We start from the raw sequence: 17,918 nt of genomic DNA, 5'->3' as shown, positions 1-17,918 counted from the left end.
TCGATGCTATGCTGTAAAATGATATTTTAAATAGAAAACGAATTCTCGACAGCTCTGAATGTCTTTGTTTTAATAAACCGCACCCGATTACCTACGATAGACCATAACGTTTGGTAATTCAGATCAATCGATTCAAATATTTTATATTTTATTTTAGACATCGTTTTGTAAAAATTCTTTCGACTAGTAGAATATTTTATTTACATAGCACCGTGCAGGATTTCAGTGTGAAATGGACTGTTCGCTGTTCGAAATGATCTTTACCCAGCACTGGTGACGATAGACGCGTGCACGGATGATTAAAAGCAGATTCCTGACTAGGGGCGGGCGACTATATCGTGTCTATATTTTTGCGTAACCAAAGTTTTAGTAATCGATCGATGATTTCGTAGCGTTGCGGGTTCCTCTATAACAACGTTATGTAGCCGGGCGTTAAACGGGAGAAGAAAAAGTATTTGCGAGAGGTATATATTTCTCAGTTGTACATAGGATTTGTTTGATCGTATATGCGATGTATATGTATATATAAATATGTATACATTGGCGTACAATATGTATATATACATGCATACGTACGTACACGGATACGTATATTAATTATTACTATTATTATTATTATCATTATTATGATGAAAGTCATTCTGAATGTCGGGACAATCTTTTTGACTTGTAAAACGGAATCTCTGGTTCTTTGTTAGACATGTGTAATAATTAGTTTCTACTTCGATCTAAATTTTGTATTTTTTATTATATCATTTTATCGTGGAACGCACAACTGAGATCTGCGTCCTATTGTTGATTCTATTATTATTATTGTTCTGCATTACGTAGTGCTCTTTGATACCCTATTAAAGTGAAATATATGAGTACATATTTCGTATCGGAATATATTTATTGTACCCTTTAATCACCCAAAGCGTTTCGCCATTTTATAGATATAATAGTGTCCTTTTTATTTGGACATCTATTCATTTTTTAAATTTTTGCTTACTGCTCCACTTTTGCGATTTTTTGCGATTAAATCCTGCTCTAATAAATTTTCCTAAGAACAAGACTGAATTATAGCATAATAAAAAATTCCAACAACTCTGGAACGACACTCCGAATCGATGGTGTCAATTAATTAGCGAATCGAAGGTAAATGAGTATCGTAGCACGAGAGAACAGTGCACAGGAAACACCGTCTTCCTTCACCTTCCCATAAAATATTAAGCACGCCTTTTTTAAACGACCGTGCACATTTTTTACGAACAACGTTCCATTCGCCTTTTTTATTTATATGGTGTGCAAACAATTCACGAACGCGATCGGTACGTTTGTATAACAGTACAATCGTGTTTACATATCATTTCCAATGGCCGATCATTTTTCTTTCATAAATTCCCCGCGGGATGCGAACACTTGAAGGGGATACGCGTTTTTGTATTCGGGTATCCATCGGTTATCCAGGCAAATGAGCCACGAGATAACAGAGTTTTTAACGCGCACTTCCTCATTCTCGTGGTTTTGTTTTCGGCGCAAGCGGAACAGAGAGAGAGAGAGAGAGAGAGAGACGGGCCGCCGCGAAACTTGCGAAACGAGGAGTTGCACGGCCGAGAGAACCAGTTCTTTTATGAATCATAATGCATACCGATACGAGATTTCGATAAACTGTTGAACAGTTACATTACGCTCGGCCGTACACCGACTACTTCGTTTCCGAAACGAGTGCTCTTACATGTTCCGCAATAACGAACGGGGATTAAAAAGTTCGAATCGTCGACGACGCGTTCACAAGGTAGATGAAAGAAGTCAAAGCAACATCGGCGTTTCACCGCCGACGTCTTCGACTTGAAAAGAAAGTTTCGGATTCGTTTTGCAAACATTCACAAATTGACGCGGAAGATGTCTCTTAAGTCCACCTCATTAACCCATTCGTTATTTATGGCTCAACTTATAGCGGATTTTCTTAAGTGGCATCGCAAACAACTTTCTCCTTCTTTTTTTTTAATTTATCCTGTTCAAGAGAGAACATTTTATTTACACCGATAATTATTTTTATTACGATAAACTTATCTGTCGTATGATACTGCTTCTGGACAAGAAAATGTTCGATTAAAGTCAGGGTTATTCAAATAATATTGCACAATTACTCGGGAAATTGCTTCTTTTATCGCGACACGACTTCTGCCATGGCTACAACATAAAATCAATTTTGTCTCTGGAAACAGAGGATATAAAAATTGATTTACCAACTGAACGATACATTGGACAAACCCTTCTAACCAATAGCAATATTTTCAGTTATTAGAAATCCAGTGTAACGTCTCTAAAAAAAATTAAGAATTGTAAAGTGCTCGAAAAGGTGTTGGAATAGTTTCGCGTACCCTTTGCGCATGTAATTGCCGTGGCGTTGGATGTTTGAAAAATGTCCACCTGAGGAGGAACGATTACGGCGATGGACGCTTCGGTTACTCGGCCGGGCACTTTTTGCCCAGAAGGGGGGGGTCGGAGAAGAAACAGTTGTTGAAAGCAGGATGCGTAGCGCGGCGACGTTTCCGACCAGACGTTTAATGGGTTTTTGGGACAGAACAGGATGTTTCCTAGAGCGGTAGCTGGGCAAAGATCCGTCGAATGAATCATGGCTGGCAATTTTACAGTTGGATAAAAGAGCGCTTCCTCGCGAAGGATACGGGGCCGGACAAAAAACGGAAACCGACGCGGAGGAGTGTTCCGAGCGGCGTCGTGTGTTCCGTCAGTCGGGGTCGGGGAGCCTCCGACCACGGAGGGTGATCTTGCTCGCCGCTGCTCTTTGAGTGATTTATGGACAGGCTGCCGCGACTCCGTCTCTACTTCACCTATTCACCTCGTTAGAAAGGATAATGTATTCATGAGTGGTCAGGCTCGTTCCCCGCGCGCGTTACCGTGAATTTCTAAGCCGAGCGACGCGACGCGCCGCGCCGGAGGTAACCGTGTGGAACAATCTTTAAATCAACTTCGATCCGAACACCTGGCGCAGTTTTATTTTCGACCGCGCGTCATTAGACTGCAGATTTTCCTGTATTCATGGTAAAATGAATGGGTTGCGATCGAAAACGGCAGATGACGGTGTCAAAGAGCTTCGAAACACCGATATCGAATTGTTCAAATTGTTCACGCAACTTTTATTAACCCCTTACACTATAATAAAGACACGTGATAAATATTCAATGATCTAATAAATATTATTCATTTCTTCTAAATCGAAATAAAATTTTATTCTTCTGTTGTGAAAGTCTGGAAATGAAATTAAATAAAAATAATGAAAGAAACGAAACTTATCTGGCCCTATTAAGGAAAATATTCAGGACAAATAAGTGTTAATCAACGCATTGAAAAGTCATTAGTGGATCTTTGTGCAATTATCAATTTTTTAAATCGTTTCAGAAAAATTAGAATTAAAGGAAAATTCCGACGAGATTTAGATTTTAGAAAGAATATAAAAATGCAATCGTTAATCTACACGTTTCCTTGTATATTAAAATCCCACTAAATAGTATCATGTATAATTCTACATAAACAATTTTTATTTTATACAACGATCCGCAATCTGCACAATATTATAATTCTCCTAATAAATATCTAACAGGTGCGAGGAGAGCAGTCCAAGTATTTATTTCCAGGTGGCTGTTTTAAAAGAAAAATTGTAATGTATTCTTGGCACCGTGCACTCTTGTGCACAGTTACAAAACAATCTTTTACAACTGGTTGTTTCTACGCAACAGTCTGGTAAGCGTGCCCGAGGTTCTCGCAAACAGCGTCTGCGACGCTGAAAATATACTTCTGGGTTCTATTTAAAAGAACAAAACAAATTTGTTGACGTCGCGGCTTTTTATATTTTTATTTAAAAGAACGACTCGAACGAGTCGACTTCGAAGCGCATTTTATATTAGTATATTGTACAATTCTTCAGTTAGGAGACTGAGAAAAGTAATTTTACATCGAGAAGAATTTCACTTTATTTTTATAGCTTCGACAGAAGGTTTAGGAATTAATTAAATTGATAATTTTTAAGAAGGTTGCTTTGACTTTGAAATTTATAAGTGGCTATAATCGATGCATAAATGACGTCCCCAAGGTGGTAAATCAGGAGACAGGTCAACGCATTGTAAAACTCATTGCCAGCCGCGTTCTTCGAGCAGTTAATCGTGCGGATAACTGTTTAACGAAGGGGCAGGCTCCGTTCAACGTCATCGCGACGGACCAGGAAAGGTGAACAGACTCTCTACGTCCCGTAGAAACAATAACCACGCCTTCATAACGACCGAATGAAAATCAGCCCTAAAAAAATATTTAAGGTGTTTCTGAGAAAATACTGTGTCATATTGCGTACTTCAATTCTGTGATTGTCCCTATTTATGGAACAATTGGTACCCGCGTTTCATATTCAATGTCCCTATTTTGGAACGGGCGATTAAATGTGTTCCACATTAGGTACTTTTCTTCGAACATTTCTATACTTTATTCATTTTATTTTCTATTTAAATTAAATAAATATTCTAAAGTTGATTGAAATGTGTTGAAAAATATAGAAAATATGTAGATGAAACATTACAATTGTAATGAAATTGTTGATAATTTGACGGCCGAGGAACAGCGTTCCACAATAGGTACATAGTTACCTCGCGCCCGACCATGAGTTCGTGGTCACACGAGCTCGTCTCGTGATTCATTCCCGCCTCGCGTCCGAAGATTAATATAGGAAACGCGGCCGCGTAATTTGTTGAGAGTTACGAGTTACAAGTGGTCGTCGTCGGCGGTTTCTTTCCCATCGTCCGGCGAGAGCATCGTTTCCTGTCCGTCAATATCCGTCGATTGGCGTCTCTGGGCGTCCCATGCGTGCCGCGGGGCGGCGTGTAAGATCTCATTCTCGAACGCAAGAAGAAAGTCAGCGGCAAAGAGAGACAGGGGCCTATAGTGGCTTGTCAAGAGCTTCCTTCCGGCGGCGTGGCGCGTCGACAAGCCACGGACGCCGCCGCCGACGGGCAAAAGAGACGCTGGCGCGCTCGCCGAAGGGTGCTTCAAACGAATTAGTTGGCGCCAGAAAATTCAATGGTTTCTATCTTGTGACTCCGGGAGAACCGGTTTCACTTTGCTGCTTACATTTCCCCGGCTGCCGGCGGGGCGACTTATCGATTAACAGAACGCTCTTCGAGAGATCCACACGCTTCCCTTCGGCTAGACAAGAAGGTCCCTTTTTCAGAAATTCAATTATCAGCCCTCCGTTTCTGTGTCCCCTTATTTTTATTACCACCATGTCGTCTTATCTTTTTATTCACTGTCCTATATTTTTATTCATTCACTGTCCTTTATATTTATTCATTCGATATCATTTAAGATTTATTTATTCACTGTCGTTTTTTTTTTATTTATTCAATGTAATTTATTCGCATTAATTGTTTCTCTCGCATCGTGGAAATATTTAGCGCGTAGCCGTGACGTCGTCGACAAGGTGAGAGAACAATTGCAAATGGATTTTGCGTTGATTTTAACGATTTCTAGACCTTGACAGAAACAATTGCACAATATGGACGCATACGTATGAATACAGAATATGCATGCAGTATACATTTATAAGTGTACAGTCATCAGAGCACACAATGAGAGGATATCAACATTAATGGCACGATAACTTTGACACAAGAGTGGTAATTAATATTTTTATGTAAAGGGGGTGGACGTATTTTCTCCAGCTATTTTTATTTGGTTAACGCGAATCCGGAGCGTCGAATTTTTCTCAGGAACTCTATATGATATAAAAATTTCGGTACGTCAGCAACATCCGCGTGCAGAGTATCTTTTTGCGGAACAGAGAAGACAGGAAATTTATATTTTGACTGTGCTGCAAAAGTACCGGCGTTTTGTGGCTCGGAAATTTGTTTATGAAGTAATATGGCTTTGCGGAACAGGGAGCAGAAACAGACGTCCTGCGAGATTAAATAAATAATATAGAATTGAAATAGGCCGGGCCGGACTTCCTAAAACTCGTGTAAAACGTACGAAATTAATGAAATTAAAAATTATTTACAAATTCACCGAATATTTTTCATACAGAATAAAAACGTCTTACTATTTAATTATTGTCTATAATATGGTGTCAAGGGCTTGCAAAGTATCCGCAGCAACATTAGCATGTTAATTGAAATCGAAGAAGCGGCGTTCCGTTTTGCAGTCGGGTAGCAAAATCGTAAAAATAAAAAAGCTGGGCTCGGCGTTGTTAAAATTCTTAGCCTGGACGAATCGGTTCGCGTTTTGCAACAGGAATAAAGTCGATTTGCTTTTGCAGCCTCGGGGTGCGGTTCGAGGAGAAGAGCGTGGGCGTCTTGAGGGGTGCCTCCGCCGAATTATATCCTTTGACCGGTCGAGCGTGATTAAACGCCGGCGAAATTGGATCGCAGTTTGCAAATTGTCTTTCCCCAATTGATATCGTTGAGATTATGCTCGCCGATCTCGTCGCCATGATCGTTAACGGATTTCATCCTCCGTCGCGATAAATCCTCGTTTGTCTCGTTAACCGGCAATAAATACGAATAAAGAAATGGTTTCAAAGCAGCCGCGTAGTTTAATGCGCTCGCGCTGCTGCCGCGTTGAAGAGGCATGTGGGTAGCACCAGAAATAACCTTGAGAAAATGCATTTGTTCCACTGGAAAAGGAATCGCTGCTACGATAGTCGCTTCTGGGAACACGTATCCGATTGTAGAGAATCGAAATTGAATCGAATCAAAATTGGAATTAAAATCAAATTAAAATTAAAATTAAATCAAATTAAAATTGAAATAAAATTAAATTCAAATTAAAATCAAATCGAATTAAAATAAATAGTAAAATATAAATTCTCCGCGTCAATTGCAAGGGATGGGAGCCAAGCAGGGGTGTCTTTCTTTCTTCTATAATTTTAAAGTGTGTTAATAATATATCACTGTTCTTAAATTCTTTTAATTTACAGTTTTAATAATAACCCACTTTCTATAATAATTTGAACGATCTGTCTCGTTTGATTTCAGCTGAATAACGTTACTAATTGCTCTTAGCAGAGATTGTTCGCCGTTTAGGTTAATAAGCCGCGGTGGACGGTATTACTCATTGGAATTGGCAACCAGGGCGGAATTAGGTTCGAACCGTGCGCGATATCCGGAAAGTGGAAAAGCAACGAAGTAATCCGGTCCCGTGTCATGCGGGAAAGAGGGGAAACGGAAAGGGTGAGACGGGCAACCGGTCCAACTACGACGTGTAAACGAATTAGGTGGCACAACGCTGTCAGGCTGATTGGTCGCGCGCGATTAAGAAGCAATTACACGCGCGAAACGAGATTACCAGGGCAGAGGCTTTCGTCATTTAGTAACCCTGATTTCCTCGAAAATTGACCTACAAATCGATTCCTTGTCCCCGCTAACAAAATACGTCGACCTCGACGTGTACAGGGTGTCCCATATACGAAAGAAAGTTCGAATATCCGGACACCGTAATTCTATAAGAGGAAACTATACTTTAGGACGGTGATTAATTCTTTATAAATCATATATACCGTATGAAGTGAGAAAAATTTTGCAGATCAGATAATTGCTTTAAAATGAATTATTTTTTAATTAATTAATTTAAGGCCTTGATAACGTTAATATAATGTTAATAAAATCAATAGGAAACGTGTTTGGAGCTAGATACAAATTTATAGAGAGACACTGGAGAAATAAAAGAACAATTGTTACTGTAAATATATTCCTACGTTAAATCCGTCTGCAGGGTTCGCCTTAGAAGAACGAGGTGTAGAAAGGCGTCAGTAAGGTTGTCAAAGCGCGCGCGTTTTCCATTCGGCAACAGTAGCCACGCGAAAGGTTGCAGAAAAGGGGGGCGAGAGCTAAATTCGCGTAGAGTTTTTATTTTCCTGCAGCAGACTTTTTTTACAGACAGACGGTTCAGCTGTCACGAATAATTATTGTTCGCGTTGCGCAATGCCGGACCGCGGTCCGTATTTTCCCTTTTTTCCAGCTGTGAAAGTGTATTATGTATTCCCGCGGCAGGTATAATGAACAATTTCAGCAACGCGGTACACACACACACAGACACACACACACACAGACCAGCTGCTTCAAAACTCTTACCTGTCGGCTGCCAATCAACTTGGTGCTGGTTGACTCGGTGACAAGAAAGCCGGTTGCTGAAAAAGAAGATTAATCGGTGCCCCACAAAGGATAGCCGTTCAACACAATGGGTTCTTTGTGCCGCCGACGTTATTACAACAGTCATCTACAGAATGTTGGGCGTTCACGCAACGCGCCGTCGTCGTCGTCGTCGTCGTCTTTAAGAAGCGTGCGTGATTAATTAGCTATTTCGATGATCGGACGCGTCTCCCGTAGCTTCCGCCGTTGGCGCAAGTGCTTATTTATTTCGCCGCGACGGTTCCCGTAATAATATAGAATAACACCGCGCAGCAAGTCACGCGATTCGTACATATACGAGACGTAGGAGCGGAATACGATTAAATGCCAAAGTGTTGCAAAGTGAAAAAACATCGCCGAGCGCAAAAGTGTTTGATTTTCGTGTTAGACCTCTGTATTCAATGCGACTAGGCTGTGTTGAACTATGAAAATCTCGGCATCGAGTTACCTTGGATCTTGTGCGATTTTTATCATGGCAGGTGCTTAAACAAAAATTATTTCAATCTTATATTAACACAGAGAATTGAGAATAATTTTGTAATTTTTTAAATGATGGCGAGTAGACTGCGAATCTATCTGCAAAACAATATCATAGATTATAAATCAGATGCAAATGTCTTCAATTCTGATGTCAGCAGTGTTTTGCAAATCGCTTATTCAGTATTATCATAAATACATAAATACCGCGTCAAGCACCCTGCTAATCTCCCCACTCGATTTAATCGCGCAATTACAACGAATGTAAAAAGCTTCTGTCTGGATAATAACAAGGATAAAGTAAATTCAAGATGAATAATTTAAAAAAGGCAGCGCAAACAAAAGTTACAATAATCGCAATGACGCAAACATTTCTGAAAGAACAACGAGCGCATTGTTTCAATGAAAGGTCGACTTTGCGTCAATGTGCATAGAAGCGCGTCAGAAACATGGTACAGTGTACGCGGTAAAGTGAATTCTTTTCGTGCGGCGCGACAATGGGGCACGGGGGGCATTGGTCCCCAGAAATTAGGGTAAGAGATTTCCTCGTGAAAAATTATGGCTAGGGGAAACGGGCGGAAAAAATCTTTTTCGGGAAGGGGACACAGGCGACGCGAATCTCCACACGCGCGCGCGCGCGCCAGCGTACACGGGATCGCACCCTGGGAGCGGGCAAAAGGAAGACAAACGACGCGTCAACGGAGCTCAAGTAGAAGAGATTAGTCTCGAGATGATGAACGGCCGACGAAAAACCGCGGAATGTGTCATAGTGTACATTACGGGAAGGACAGAAGGAAGATTGGCGCACGAGGGGCTGAGAGAACGAGAGACGAGGGGAGAGAGAGAGAGAGAGAGGGAGAGAGATATATAGAGGGAGGGGGAGAAGCCGCGTGTAATGGGAGGAACACACCCCGGCGAAGGATAACTCGACGGAAAGGAACAGGCAGCGATGTCAGGTAGGTTTCTCGCAATTAGTCAAGTTTTCCCGTGCTCGGGCGACCGTGTCCGGCACCGTACCGGTTTATTTATGGCCTCCGGGATACGTGTAAACACGAAAGTAGATGCAGATGGGGCGGCCTGCTCGTTTCTACGTGTCCGGTGTGCTCACCTCTCTCCACCTCCATTCCACTCCGCTCGTCTCGACTTCACTCGACCCGACTTGTACACTCCTTACCGTGCTACACTTAATCGCCTACTTCCTTTCCGCGATTTTCTTTTGATGTTTTCGCCGCGCCGTACCACCCTCACCTGAAATTTTCTCCCGTCTCATTAACTCCCCGAGCCGGCCTTTTAACCCTTTGCGCTAACTGCTATCACAGCTCGAAAGTCAAAATTCTTTACACCAACTCTATTCTACACAAATCAATTCTTTACAGCTCATTTTATTTTGCGGACATGATTTTCATTCTCGTGACACAGATTTTTATGATTCAGATTATACAAATTCTAGGACTCTCATTGGTACGTACTATAATATGTGCTATATACTATAATATAATATCGTTATTTAATATTTTTTGACGTTATTCACCATTATTGAAGGTTACTTGATTTCATGATAACGCCATTTAATGTCATTTAATATTCTTTGACGTTATTTAACATTATTTAACGTTATTTGATATTATAACGTCATTTATCGTTATTTAATATTTTCTGACGTTATTTAACATTATTCAATGTTATTTGACATTATGATAACGTCATTTATCGTTATTTAATATTGCGTGACGTTATTTAACATTATTTAAGGTTATTTGACATTATATCATTACCAGAATTAGACACTAAAATCCCCACATAATTAAAGCAATGTAATTAATTAAAATAAAACTAAAAAGTTCACATTTATCATTGGGGACGACATTAGAACTCTTTCGCATTCTACAAATCCTAGTCGAATTCATTTTGCTCGAATATATTGCAATAAAAATAATTTTCTCAAAATTGGCCAGAAATTAGTGTCGCCCAGCGACGAACGTGTTAATGTCATTTAATATTCTTGGACGTTCTTGAACGTTATTTAACTCGCCAGTACGATGATTTCCGATCAGCATCGGTCACCGTTTACCCGATCAAGTCGAGCGGCAGCTGAGGCGAACAGGCAGCCATTGTCGACAGCGCGGCGAATCTATAATGATAGTTAACGCGTTGCTCGAAAAAAAAGACCGTGGGGCTCTACCTGAAATTTATTCATCCGTGATTCCTACGATTCCCGTCGGAAGTTGATCGGTGGAAAATGTTAAGGGGGGCGAGAGGGGGGGTTCGCCAGAACCGAGAACAAAGAAATTAAAAAGTAGTTAGTTAACCGGCGCGCTTACTGTTTTCGAGTGATCACGCGATATCGCCGCATGCTATCAGATATTATGTCCCCTTTGGACATCGCCCGGTTTCGATTCTTTCACGAAGTTCTCTTTTTTTTTTTTTTCACGGTTCGGAGGCCGTCACGCGGGCATTTCTGTTGTGTGTACAACAGAATTTATTTCGCGCTAGGAGCACTGTTCAACAATGGGCCCCCGGGCACCGTTCGACGTGAACGGAAATATTCGCCGTGATAATCGATTACCACGAATGAAAGAAGAGAAATCATGGGGCGGGCCAGTAGGGCGCATTCGTGACGCGCCGGCATCTGAAAGGGAGCACCGACAACATTCGGCCCTAACGTATAAACATCTCTCGTTTATCGTTTACCGCTCCATTCGACTAGGCCACGTGCACTTCCTATGGCTTTTTTAAAAGTAAAATGAGTGATTTTTCAAAGTAAAATTCTGAAACGAGCGTCTACTTCGTAGAGATATTGTTAGGAAAAATTCCTGTAGCAAAATACAAATTTAAACGTCGCTTTTGAGGTATTGGATCTAAATTAATATTAATATATAAACTATAACTAAATACGTTGACATTTTTAACACTAAATGGCACGTAAAATAAAAACTGTAGTTTCTAAATTGTACTTTTAATATAAAATTTATATATTCTTTTATTAGATCCATGCTCGTGGAATTATTGAAAAATCAAAATTAATCGTTTAAATCGCGTTGTTTAAATTATGGGTGGTGGGTTCGCACTTGAAGTAACATTCAGCGACACCTGTACGTGAATTTCGAAACTCGCGCACCTTTCTCTCGTGAAGAACAATTGGTACGAATCCCATAAAAATGGTTGTAGTTCGCGAAGATTAAGAATATCAAAAATCGAGCTGCATTTGTTTTTACAAAAAAAATAGCAATCTTAACGAATTTAATCGGTAAGAAAGTTATAATTTAAAACGTGAAACTTAATATTAATTACACGATGTACTGTACAAGTATATCTATTATTATTAATTAAATATAATTTTATTGTTAGACGATCGCGTCTTTTAATTTTGATTTTTCGATTGTCTTCAGCATGGATTCCATTCGATTGCAGCAGCTCTTATAATAGAATTTTATGAAAACATTTGATGCACAATGTTCGTACGCGGTTGTTTGAAATTTCTACCCGCTGACGTAAGCTAGACCACGGCTTGAAAAATGGCGGCGAATGGAGGGATAATTTATTTCAACAGCGTTATAATTCTATAATCTGGGCATAATGGACATCATTAGCGTAATGCTTGTCTTCGAGCCCGGATGATCGACACTGCCCTGAAATCTGTGATCATTTCCGACAACCCCCCCTCCCCCCTCCCCCCCGCCCATCCTCCGCCCCGGTATGCTTTCGACGTTGCATGATTGCACGTTTATGCGATTCCTGTTATTTTCAATCATTATTTTCGCTGGGCTTCCCCCGCGCCCCCTCCGCTAGATAATTGTTATTACGAGCAGGAAAATGATAGGTTCGGTCTGGTCTTGCTTTATGTTTTGTTTGAAAAGAAAAACCTTCGGAATAATGGCCGCCGACGCCGCCGCAGTGATTCACCGAATTCGATGTTTCTTCGGCTATTTTCTGCGACCACCCTCGGCATTTCTTCTATTGCCGTTACGTTTCTTAAACGTGTGACTCACATTAACTACCTGAAACAAAAGCCGTGATCAACGGTGAGTACCGTTCTCTTCGAGGAATTCCAACCTATTTCCTATAATTATTTTCTATAGAGAGGGTTTATACTTTGCAAATAAAATATAATGAATCAGAGCTGAGTAATATTTCCAAAAAAAAAATATTTGGAACACTAACTTTAAATAATAGACTCTCCATTAATCAAATAAAATAGTCTCCTAAATACGAAATACACCTTCGATGAATAAAATATTTTATTCTAATAATACAGCGTCAGAGAAATATTTTATTTTGACAATAACCGTGCCTCGAATCTTTCCAATATTTTTTAAATACAACAGTAATTAAAATATTGTATCAAATATTTTTTACAAGGACTAAAATATTTTATTTACCTTGACATAATTTTATTGTGTATTTGCCACTTACAATACCACTTTGCTCTGAAAAAGATTGTAACCAGAATAACCCGGCGCAATAAACTCTTAAAATCGACGAACGTTTTACAACAACGAATAATTCCAGTCTTCGGCAACTATTATACCGCTGATGGAAATTTCATTATCGGTCATTGTAAACCGGTGGTCCCAGCGAAATAATGGCGTCTCATTGTCCAGTGCGCCCTGCGCATACACGGCAACGTAATTTCGGCCTTAGACAGGGGTTTTATTGTTTCTCGACGCGGCCCTGCGCCGATACAATAGTGCCAATCCTCTCCTCGACAATGACATTATAATTAGATAAAGATAGCGCTAAATGAAGATCATTATGAAGATCCTTTGTTCGATTTGTAAGGATTATTTCGCAATATGTAAACGCCTGAATCGTGGCGCGAATAACAAGTATATTAATACTGTCGCTGTATATATGTTTGCGTTATATAATAATATTAATAAACTAGATACTTTTCGAATTTGAAAAATTGATTTAAAAAATTGATAGATTCCGTAGATCAATTAAATTCGTGGGAAGATGTCTCTTCGCAGCCAATGCCTCCGTGTACGTGCATATTATCTCGGTTGTGTTAGAGAGTTTCCCCAGCGACGATAAATTGAAAGTAACGACGGAAGGTGCCACCGTTGTAGATTAGCCAGCGGACACCTGGTGTTCTCCTTTTTTCGTTTGGCAGAGCCAATAAGAGCGGAAAGATAAAAGAAGATTTCTTCTGTGCCGCGTGGCGCGCATAGTACGCGAATATCTTGGAGCAAATTCAGGATGTAAGTTAAGCCAGCGATAAAAGCTATTTTAAATAAGGTGGTAGATGTATGGTAATCGCATACGGGAGTACGCCGATATAGCAATAGGGGGTTAGTGTAGCGCGGCAGCGTCAAACATATTCTATCAGTCTGATAGCTCTCGGTGGGACACTCGATGGCGGATGAAAGCTAAGGTGGATGCCTTGATATCTAATATCGACTGCACACCTTTATGCCGTTGGTATCGGTTTATGTTGCCCCGGGTAATCTTCGCCTACCCACACCAGGGTTAAACTTTCCACGTAAGTGGAGCGCCGACTGGTAAATAAAAGTACGAAAAGCCCCTGGTAAGGAAGAGACACGGCACCTTGGGAGTGCTTGTTCCACCGCCGTTCACAGTTTTCCGCGATACCTATTATTCGATACACAATACGCGGCCGAACTAAATAAACGCTATTCTGGTTATATCGGGATCTATTTTATGAAAATGTACGCAATGAGAGCTTTCCAGGCAGGGAAAACAACCGGACGTTATTTCGACGCGCCACTACGGTCCACTTTACGATACGTTTTTGTCAAAGAAATTTCCCACTAATTTTACAGCTTCTGTACGCTATTAAGGAATTATTACAATTTTTATTTCCTATGCAGTTATATTTTTCTGGCTTCTCGGTGGCGAATTAATTACTGTAATAACTGCTACGAAAACCAATTAAATGTTTCTTGTAATAATTATTACCCGGCTACCTGATACCCCCGGTAATTTGATTCAAAAAATCATAAAAAAATCCCAGACCGTTTTAGGGTAATGTAGGTTTCGGTATCGTAAAGTAGACACATTCAGCTTTAATTTAAGGTACCTGAAGACCAAATTGCTCCACGGGAAAGTTATAGAAAACTCGCCCAAAGTTCAAAAAAGAGCCCCAGAGGGCTCAATACCCCCGATAGATCGATTCAAAAAATCATAAAAAAATCCCAGACCGTTTTAGGGTAATGTAGCTTCCGGTATCGTAAAGTAGACACTTTCAGCTTCAATTTAAGCTGTGTGAAGTCCAAATTGCTCCACGGGAACGTTTCTTGATAATAGATATCTGCTGTTCGATCTTTACTTCGATATTTTATTTTTACGCGATATTCTGGTACAAAGTGAAGGAAGGTCGTTGTACCGAACAAAAAGATAAATATTAAAGGGTAGTACGTTTTAGTCGCAATAGACTCGGCAATAATCTGTTCTTTTAAGGTTCCACGACAGATCCCTGGTTTTTATTGCACGCGAGGAGGGGCTCGTTACCCGAGTGACTCTAGTTAACGGCTTCGGAATCGATCGGCGGCGTTTCCCGAGTGGCTGTTAAGTAGCAATATCGGTGCGTTCACGTGTCCACGCGATGTCTCCTCGAGGAAGAAGAAGAATCTTCGCAATCCCGGGAGGAAATTTGAAAGCGCGCCCGGCGATTTCGCTGGAACCGGGGTGTTACCGGCGTCGGGAGAACGGATAAAGACCGGCGAGAGAGGTCGCAATCCGTCTTAGGCGCGGCCAATAAAATGTAAATGCGCGGGGCAATTCGCGCCCAATATCGGAGGGCCACCTTCTCGAGATAGTTTTCCGTTTGTTCGCCACGGGGACCGTAACAGTGAATAAGTGGTGAAAACGGTTTCGCCGTTTGTTCCGTGTGTACCGGAACGGGGCCCGCAGACTACGCCGTCATTTGCGTGAGTAACGGCGGAACGGAGAAGTTAGGGTAGCGGAGACGAGTAATTTATAGTCAATAATTCTTGGCGAGGCAATTTTCGCATCGAGCGCGAACGTTTCCTCCGGAACCGAGAAGGAGAAATAGGGAGGAGGAGGCGAGAGAGAGGGCGGTGCTGCCGGAGAGGCGGCAGGAAATGAGGCGGAATGTTAAATAGCTACCGTAGCTTCCTCCTAGCCCTGTCATCTCAGGTAGCCTTTAAACTGCACGCACGGAATTATTCCCGACGTGGGTGCCTATTTTCTCAATAGAACCGATACATACCAACCGCGCAATTATCCTCCTCCTTCTCCTCCGGCTGCTTCTTCGACCTCGCCTCAACCATCTATCATCCGTCCTCACCTCCGCGGTGCTCCGTCGCGAGACCGCGACTTTCTTTAATAATAAGCCGATCCGAGACTCCTCCATTGTTAGCCGGGAAATCTCTGTGATTGACGATAGACCGCGGCTGACTTTCATAAATGAGCTGTCGTTCCACCGCGCTACGGTTAGAAAGCACGCGGTAAACATTTTATGACGGAAATTATACATAGTAGCTTCAAACTGCTCCAAATAAGTTTTTTCTAAATATTAGAAAAATGTGCAATGATAAAATAATTATTTTAACAATTTTTCTGTTACTAGGAACAAATCTGAGTCAATAATTTAGTGCAAGTGCATAGAAAAGAACGTAGAAAATATTTAAAAATACCAAGGGCTCGTCAAAATGAACCATAACTCTTTCAGAGAAGACTAGTTAAACAGCGACGTAAAATTGTCTCCGTAAAATTCGCGGCATCGTTGTCGACGAATTCGAAGCTTATCTCGCCGTAATGAATTTCAGGCGACCAGCTCGCGCTGGAAAATATGATTAAGAATGCTGTGCAAGCATGCCGGGAGCAAAACCGCAGGGGATCGCCGTTTCGAACTAGGAAGGGGACGCGCGATGACTGGTATTGACATCGGCTACGTAATTAAATTAATTTCTGCGACTCCTTTACCTTCAGGATAGGCATCGGTCCGGAATAATACACTGCCGGACCTCCGCTTTTTTTTTCACCACGTCGGCGAAGGTGGCTCTTAACCGCACCCGCCGCGTGCTCTTCTCATTTCCAATTTAAAAATAATGAGAATTTACTGCGAATAGGCGCCGCTGTCGCGCACAGATACTCATCGAGCTTGAACGTCTCCAGCTTGCGGGAAGAGCGGAATGGATTGAAAAAAAGAAAATTCAATTCAGCGTCAGTGTACCGCGTCCCCCGCCCTTATTTCTTCGCTTCTCTCTTTTTTTTTTGCTTCGTTCATGTCCCGTCTCCGAAAGGAAAGGGCATACCATTAAAGTTCCGAGATTCTTTTCACCGTTTTTCTCTTCTCTATTGTAGGCCGAATCTTCCGTCTGTTTAAAGAGCAATAAATTTTGTAAATTTAATATCATTCATAACAGTTCAGAAACGCTAAGTGCAACGCGCGAGATGGTTCAACATTTACGACCTGTTTTTTCCGTGGCAATCCGGATTCGATTCGCGACGCTTTCCGACGTTTTCTTGGATGAAAATGGTGTCAGGGGTTTCGCATAAGCGATTTGATAGTATTCTGACGAGGGAAGGTTACGATTTCCATCGAAGCAAACGTTTAGAGATTTCTTTTCTCGATCGCAGCACGAATTTCAGTTTTGTCGAAGCGGCTCCTTCATCTTTGATGTTGCGAGTCTTGCGTGGAATTGTTTTACGGTGTTTAGTCTTCTTAGGATGCTTTCTTGAAGCTGTAAATACGTATTTGGACTCGGCAGTATTTTATGAAGTTCGAATAAAATGGTAAAATATTTTATTTTAATATTTTAATATTTTATGCCATATTAGCATTATTTCTACATTTTTCTAACGATTCAATTTTTAAACGAATAAAGTGACTCCAATTACGTATGATTATAGATAAATACAAAGTTGCTCTTAATATCTAGGTTACCTAATTATTAATTAGTTAATCTAATATCTTAGATTAAATAATTCAGCGTGCATAAATGCAAAAATTGCTATTTCAATTTTTGCCTAATAACTTTTCTATTTCAAATATTAATTCATTGAGTATTTGTCACTTTTTTGCAATTGTTAAGCTTTACTAATGTTTATGGACGTTTATGCTATTTTCATAGCACCTGGATTGTCCTATTTTCTTATAAAAAATGATTGATTATTGATTAATACAATTGATGGAAACTTACCTTGCTGCAACAATGTTTCTTTTCGATCCTATTATTCTTAGCACACTGGTACGTATACCGAAATGTATATTATTAATAATGATCAACGTAAATCCATAAAAGAGAACAAATGCATTGAAAATTAGGACGATAAAGGTAC

Source organism: Augochlora pura, chromosome 1 (genome assembly GCF_028453695.1).
Source record: "Augochlora pura isolate Apur16 chromosome 1, APUR_v2.2.1, whole genome shotgun sequence".
In the NCBI taxonomy this organism is placed as follows: Eukaryota; Metazoa; Arthropoda; class Insecta; order Hymenoptera; family Halictidae; genus Augochlora; species Augochlora pura.
This window is presented reverse-complemented; position numbering follows the sequence as displayed.